General features: G+C 41.0%; 1 long non-coding RNA gene across 2 annotated transcripts; it reads left to right on the top strand.

The window, feature by feature from the left end:
* Positions 1 to 2,616: 2,616 nt before the first annotated feature.
* Positions 2,617 to 6,071, top strand: LOC136285205 (uncharacterized). 2 transcript variants are annotated; one of them, XR_010719390.1, is made up of 3 exons: positions 2,617 to 2,704; positions 3,249 to 3,386; positions 5,325 to 6,071. It is a non-coding gene; the product is annotated as an uncharacterized lncRNA (long non-coding RNA). The 2 variants fall into 2 exon arrangements; XR_010719391.1 differs by lacking the exon at positions 2,617 to 2,704 and adding an exon at positions 2,747 to 2,785.
* The last annotated feature ends 1,627 nt before the right edge of the window (positions 6,072 to 7,698 follow it).

Genomic DNA, 7,698 nt, shown 5'->3' on the forward strand with positions numbered 1-7,698 from the left:
GCACTGGAACAGCTCCCCAGGGCAGTGGTCACAGCACCAGCCTGACAGAGTTCAAGAAGCGTTCGGACAGTGCTCTCAGGCACCTGGTGTGACCCTTGGGGATGGCCCTGTGCAGGGCCAGGACTCAGTGATCCTCGCGGGTCTCTTCCAACTCAGCATACTCCGTGAAATTCACTCCCCTCCCACTGGGCGTTGGGAAGGGCAACCTGCCCAGACACGGGCTGGCACGTCGGAGCCAGGCTGGTTGATGACTTAGGAAGAGAGCGGCGGGCAGGCACGAGGCCACTCTCCACAGTCAGGAGTGGAGATGGAGCATCACACAGCGAAGAGCAGCGCCAGCTCCTTGATGTGCCTCCCTGCAGTTGGGGGTCACATATTTGTGGGTATTTGTCATGTTCAGTGCTCATGGATCACGTTCAGGGGCTGTTGTTACATGATGAAACTATCCTCGTGCAGAGACTTCTTTAAGGAAAGCCCTTTCAATCCATTTTTATGCAACAGACTAATTTATCTCGAACTGTTGTTAAATTTATTTGCATGACATGAGGTCTGTGATTTAAATACAGACCAATGGATACCGACATGCCCACAAAGATCAGAAAGGATTTTAAGGAGCATTTATATTAGACAGTGTTACATGTTATGAATTTTCCTGCTTTCCCTTATTCATTTATGGTAAGTGTGGGCATGACAAAAAGGCCCAAGAGGAAGGAATCATCAGCTTTTGGTGTTCAGAATTAAAAACAGACTGAAAGGTCCCTCCTAGTTAATTTGTATCATCTCTATGACTGAGAAAACACAATTTCCACACAACATGGGTATCTCTGCCCCAAGTGAGTGTTGAGACCAAACAGCTGCTTAGGGTTCTTGCCCACCATTGTCCCTGGACTATGACCAACCTACTGCTGAACCCCTTTTCTGTATGCTAGCTGGGGTCTGTGGTGGTTAATGCTTCATAGGCACACTGCCATCTGGAGTACTGACAAAGCCTTTGGGAGAGCAATATAAACCTTTGCTGAGGAACTCACACTGTATTCTGGACAGCAAAAAGGGAATTAATGTGTGTAATAAAGATTTTCTGGGCTGTTTTTAAACATTTTGAACAATCCAAATTCTAAATGTTCTCCTTGTTTGTTTTAATAGAAGTGTGTACAATTGGGGGTTTTTAACTTGCTTTGTTTGATGTTTTGGAGGATCCAGACAAGTGTGTATTCAGTCTAGTAAGTGAAGGATGCTGCACTTTTTCACCAGACACTTGCAACTACATGACCTGTTACATGTCTTGTGGTGAGATTGGGCAATGCTTCCTTTAAATGCTGAGGAGTTTCCTGTGTCCATGTCTGGTCCTGGTCTGTGTGACTCTGGCAGCAAGAATTCAGCTTCAGGCAGTGCACTGTAGAGGTGTGCAGTCTTGTCAGGAGCATCTTTCCCACTGATCATGGAAGGTACCAGCTGGCACAAGCGAATGCACTGTGGTACTGGGTCTAGCTTGAATGAAACAGGAAATAAATCACACATGATAATAAAGAAAACAATACTGTAAGTAGATTCCAGATGATGGAGAAGCTCAGAGAAGAAAAAGAGTGAGGGGAATGAAACGTCTGCTCAAGTCCAAGACTGAAACTCCAGCCTCACTTGCTGCCTGTATTTAACATCTGAAAAATCTTACATTAGTGAATCTATTGCCAGGCTTTTTTCCACCATGAGCACAATCTTTTGAAGATTTAATCACTAGGAAAAAAAAAATAATCTTTCCTCTCTTGTAATGCAGAGGAGAAAGTAAAGAAATCCAGGCAGCAGGAAAGAGTCTGGAACATGGCAAGATGTTTTACTTGTATCACAGTATTTTGCACTTATTATAGTGCCTTTGATCCAATGGCCTTGCAGTATTTTATGAGTTACAAGTGATCTTTGATCTTTTGTTTCCCTGTGCTGATGAAAAAGGCTTTGCCTTATTTTTTTTTTCTGCCACAGTAAACTGATTTGCTGAGATTATGCTCAAACTGTAAAGTCAGAAACAAAGCCAAGACAGCAGCTCAGATCACTGAACTCCCCCTCAATGCCTTCTTTCAGACCTGTACCGCCTTTGTGTCAACACTTCCAAAAGAGGACAGAGTCCAAAATATGGTGATTAGAAATTACAAGTTGCCCTATGATTGTATGGTAGAAATTGTAAAGACCCCAGACAACAGGAGGATGAGCATAGGATAAATAGACAGGCGACTTTATTACAGCCTTTGAAGCACAGTGGATTATGTTTGCACATAATACACCTGCTGTGATGCTGAGGACTAAGATCTGTCTTTGTTAACATGCCATCTAAATTTCATCAGGAACATATTTTTCATTAGACTACTGCAACGGAGCTGGTCTCTGAGGCATCTGGCGAGCGCTGGATAAAATCCTTGCCATTAAAGTTGGTCTCCCTGGAGAGCAAGAAACTAATAACAGAAGGGACAGGAGAACAAGGGAGCAGACGAGTCCCCATTTAGCCCACATCCAAAACGTTGAGATCTAAATTAAGTTGGACACTGAAGGATACAAAGAGAGATACAAGCCTTTAATTGCTGATCTCTAGCACCAGCTGCCAGCGTGATAAGCAAGCGGGAGCGCAGACGGATCCCACCTGCACACAGATCCCAGGTAGCTGCTGGGCTGAGGCAGCCCATGCGGCTGAAATGTTGAAGACAGCCATGGCAGGAAGGTCAGACAGAAAAAAGCTTTATGGCCTCTAAAAATGGGATTATGGGTTTTCCAGCTGCTGGCAGCTGTGCAGATATCACTTGTACGTGTGGTGATGGGTGGTGCTAGAGGCTGTGGGCAGCTGCCTCTGCTTGGCCAGGCCAGAGCAGCCAACCTGACTGCAGCCAGGAGCTGAAACCAGTCTGCTTGATTTTTACCCAAACCAGATTAAGGGCACTTATGTAAAGGGAACAGTCACCAGATTGGCTGTGTTGGTGGTTTTCAGTGGGCATAAGGTGGTGTGCTGGTTTCTGGCGCTGTCCCCACTGCTGGCACAGTTGGGCTGGGAAGAAAAGGTCTTTTTCTACGTTGGCATAAAAACAAGATCTTGTAGTAGCACATATTGTCCAGAGACCACCAGGTGTGAAAGCAGAATGGCTGGCTACTAAATTCTCTCTCTGCTCTGTGTAGTGGGGAGAGATGTGACATTGTATGTGATTTCTATCTGTGCAAAATATGCTAAAAGCCTTCTCTTGATGATATTAAATTGACTTCATGCTTCCTAGGGGGAGCAGTAATACTAAGCAGGCAAGCCAGAGAAATCTGTTTGCCCTCATCCACACTGGCAATGGAGATTTAATTGTGAAACCAGCAAAGCAGTGCTGGCTGGGATACAAGAGAGTCATCTGTTACAGAGAATCAAGGTAAGGGCCAAAATGGTAATATAAACATTTGGTGGTTTAGGGGGAAAATTCAAAAAGCTGCTAGAAGTGAGAAACTGAAACATGTCCTTTTGGAAATGATATCTCTGCATTGTTCAAGAAAATTTCTCAAAAAAAAAGAAAAATAAAAAGAGGTTGCACTGCAGTCTTGGTTGGAGAACTGACAAGAATATGAATAATTTAATGACCAAAGGCTTAAATTAATTTAAATTTAATAAAAATTAAATTTAATAAAATAAAAGATATTATTAATTTAATAAAATGGGAATTTATAATAATAAAAATAAGTAGGAAATGAGTGCTAAAATTATCAAATAGTTTGAAATCAGAATCATAAAGCTGGTAAAGAATGTAGAAGAAGAATGTAGAAGAAGATGAGATCTGCAGTCAGCAATGCTGTGTGACAAAGATTTGTCTAATTTTAGTATAAATTTGAAAAAAAAAAAGAATGGTTGCTATTCTACTGCTGTGTGAAAAGTTTGACTAATCAAGTGGAGTGCAAAAGAAACACTGATGTTCAATAAATATTTTTGTTCTGTTTTGGAGTGAAAAGCAGACGATAAAGCTATGTTCCAGATTGGTAATAAAATACTTCCTGTACCAATGCAAGCCTGAGAATGTAAAATAAGAGCAGCTCCAGTTACAGAAATGAAATTCAGCAGCTCTGGAGAAACTTTAGTCCAACAGTTTTTAATATTATTTTCCGAATTAGTTGGTCTGAAGACGCTGTGGAGGTTTCAGACCAGATGAATTATCATGTGTGGGTTTTCATTGATTTTGTTGCTTTGTAAAGAGAGAACAGCCCCGATTTCAGAAACAGGGATGGAAAAGCTGATAATAAAAGGGAGAGTAGCATCACCAATACCACTTGACAGAAGTTGGTGGAAAATGTATTTCAGATAAATTTACAGGTTTGGTGAGTAAATGAAGTAATGTTACAATGTAATAATACTTAACATTTCCATAGAATATTTGGATTGGTAAGACCTGATACTTTCATGAAGGATGCTTACGTAGAATTAGCATATTATGCTTTAAAAGGATTATGTGTTGACTAATTGATTTCAAAATGTCCTTTTAATATGTAATTTTCATGGAGGACATATTAACCTAAAGATTTAAACACAGATTAGGCTTTAGCAATTTAAAAATTTTTCAGAGACCTAAAAGAGGATGTAACATCATCAGTGCTCAAGTTTTCAGGTAACACACAGATTGGGAGAATGTTCAGTGGTAGTACCTTGGTTTCAGAATTCACCTATCTCAGAATAAGCAGGGCTTTAGCCAACAATACCTGTTTTAATATAGCTCCCACAAAATGACACCTCTAGGAACAAATTCTATGAAACTTTGTAGGATGTGTGGCTCCCTCCTGGGGAGTCATTGCTTTACGAAGATCTGGAGATCAGACTGAGTTGTTCGCTAATCTTGAGCTCCCACTGTCACATCCATGAATTCGTGCTGCTGCCCAGGTTTTGAGCAGAGAATGATGTCACCTTACTTTGACAAGTCTGAGCTATGTGCATGGGGAGTGAACTGAGCATGAGCACAGGTTCAAGCCTGTGTTTGATGGTGCAGGAATGCCCTCTGTGGGCATGGCTGGGGGTGTATAAACTGGGGCAACAAAGTATCTCTGCAATTAACACTTTTACTGTAGCTTTCCTTGGCCCAGTCCTGGCGTTCACAACTTAAGGGGGTTATTAGGCAACTATGGAAAGCCTTTGGAAGAGCAGAAAAAAAAGAACAAGGTGGGCAAAAAGACTCCGAATGATCAATGTTTAACAGACTGTTATATTCCAGGAGACTGGGCATGACAGGAACTCATGCTTCATAAAGCACTTATTGAATATTTGGTCTAGTGGCTAGAAGACAAAGCTAAACACATTCTGATTGTGTATACCAAAATAATTTTTCCAACAGGTAATAGTCACTGGAATAATCTGCCAAGGGCTGCAGTGGGATTTCCCAGAAGATGCAATCGATCTCTTGTTGTTCCTGAAGATGAGTTCTGCCTCAAACACAAATTAAACAAGGGAAGTCCTACACCCTTCTGTCACCCAAGAGGTCAAGCAAGATGATAATTAGTCTCTTCTGGCCTGTAACTTATAAATAGAGTCCTGGTGGAAAAAAAGAAATTATCCTAATCTTGGACTTTCCCAAAACACTGTGGATAAAACAATAAGAATGCAGAAAGATCAGAAACAGTCACTTTGCAGCAGTTGTGCCTAGTTTGGTATTTGCACTGAAAAGGCTATTTTGATTTTCACTCCAGACTGTGTTTTAAGCTCTCCCTTCTCCCTGCCAGAGCTCAGCCATACCCAATACACCCATTTCCAGAGCTGTTAACTAGTCAACATTTGATAATCACAACAAAGCCTGGGTTTGAAGTCAGTGGGAGTTTTGCTACTCTCATCTAATGGGTGGATCAAACCAGATCTTTGCAATTTAAGGACACACCTCAAATTCTCTGTCCAATACTAAGTGAAACTTGGGGGAATTATGCCACACACACACAACTACTGAGCCTGGCTGAAACAACAGATGTTTCTCGTATACTGTGTCGAATACTGTTATATTTAGACAACATTTAGAAAGAATTCTACCTACATGATGTGAGTCACTAAACAGTCACAGTAAATTGCCATACAGGCAACAGACACAAACGTATTTTATGCAATTGTGCTGACTTTTTTTGTTCTTTGTAAAAAGAGAGTGCTTCACACAGAAAATATCCTTCTGCAATTTTCTATCTATCTATCTATCTGTCTGTCTGTCTATCTATCTATCTAATTTTTTGTTGTTGTTGGTTAAAAGAAAGTAACTCCTGTCTTTTAGTTTCTGGGAGTGTTCTCCATGTATGAAGCAAGTTACACAGGAGCACTGATTTGACCTTTGCTTGAAAAATACAGTGGAACAGCATTTAGATTAGATCAGTCCCCACCTTTACAACTTCCTGAGATAATACTGATGATAATACAAGTACATAAAATACTTGGAATTGCATTCCAAAGCAAGAAGTCTAGTCTGAGCCTTGTGGTCAGAACAGGACTAGATTCACATCGACTATTCCATCAGTACCAGCCCTTTTTACCTTGAACTTGCTGACCATCTCTGCCATGAGCATGGCAGAGCAGGGTGGAATGTGCTCTTTCATCAGTAGGAAACCTCAAGTCACAGCATTCAGAGTCCAGTGGGAAAGCAGGAGACCCCAGATCCTACCCAGTCTTTTGTGTGGAGGAGGGATATGAAGCAGTGTGGTTTCTGTCAGGCCTGCCTCTCTCCATGAGCGTGTGCTAACTAGCAGCTGTGGGGTTTTCTGAAACTTAAGATGTCTCAGTTACTCCTGGAATTTTTGTTTTGATGTGTGTGGGGTTTTTTGTTCGTTTTTTTGAATAATACCTTAATTCTAAACCACAAAGAAAAAATACTCAAGCCTGCTGGACAGGACAACTCTCTGGGAGGTGTCTGGGACGACAGATACTTGGACTTCTGCTCCAATGAAAGTATTTAAATATATATTTAAAATACAGACAAATGTTGCCAAGAGACATGTCTAGAATATTCTCTCAGCATGAATACTTGTAGCTCATTCTTCGGAGAACAGAATGATAGTTGAAGTCCCCCCAGCAGGTGACTTGGAACTATAGGGTCTTGCATTTCACATGAATGCCTGAAGGGCTGAGAGTTAGGATGAAATGGGAACTGCTAGAATAGGAGAAGGAACATAATTGTCAGATTTATCAATTGAACTCAACAGAAAATACATTGGTGAGGGAGTTCCTCCCAGAGAAAACAGTATTTTCTTATCAACTCCACAAATAATTTTGAACTGCCCTTTTCAGTATATATTTTTAAAGAACTGTCCAGTTGCAAATGAGTGCCTCCCAGACTTCAGGAAGCAGGAACCTCTACTGTTGGCAACAGGCTCCTACTGTCTTCCACCACTGTACTCATGAATTCAGGGACAATACTTCACAAATTTTAGAAGCACAGTAGGCTCTTTGGACAAACTATAAAAGTCCTGTTAGAAGAACTGAGCATCAAAGAGTTTAGCTAATCAATATGCACCCACTAATGATTATGAAAGACACATTTCTGAGGATTTCCAAATGCATGTTCACATATACTTTTCAGAAGAAAAAAAAATTTGCACTTCAGAAATATGGTCCAGGTTAGATCCATGTTTCCATAGGTTGAACATAATTTTCCTGAAAACAAAGGCAAATGAGAAACGGAAAAGATGTACAGATTCCTGAGGAGTGTTTTCCTGTCTGAGGTATAAAAAGGCCCACGT

Source organism: Chamaea fasciata, unplaced genomic scaffold (genome assembly GCF_029207755.1).
Source record: "Chamaea fasciata isolate MVZ Bird 193981 ecotype frontalis unplaced genomic scaffold, bChaFas1.0.hap1 SCAF_2, whole genome shotgun sequence".
Classification (NCBI taxonomy): Eukaryota; Metazoa; Chordata; class Aves; order Passeriformes; family Sylviidae; genus Chamaea; species Chamaea fasciata.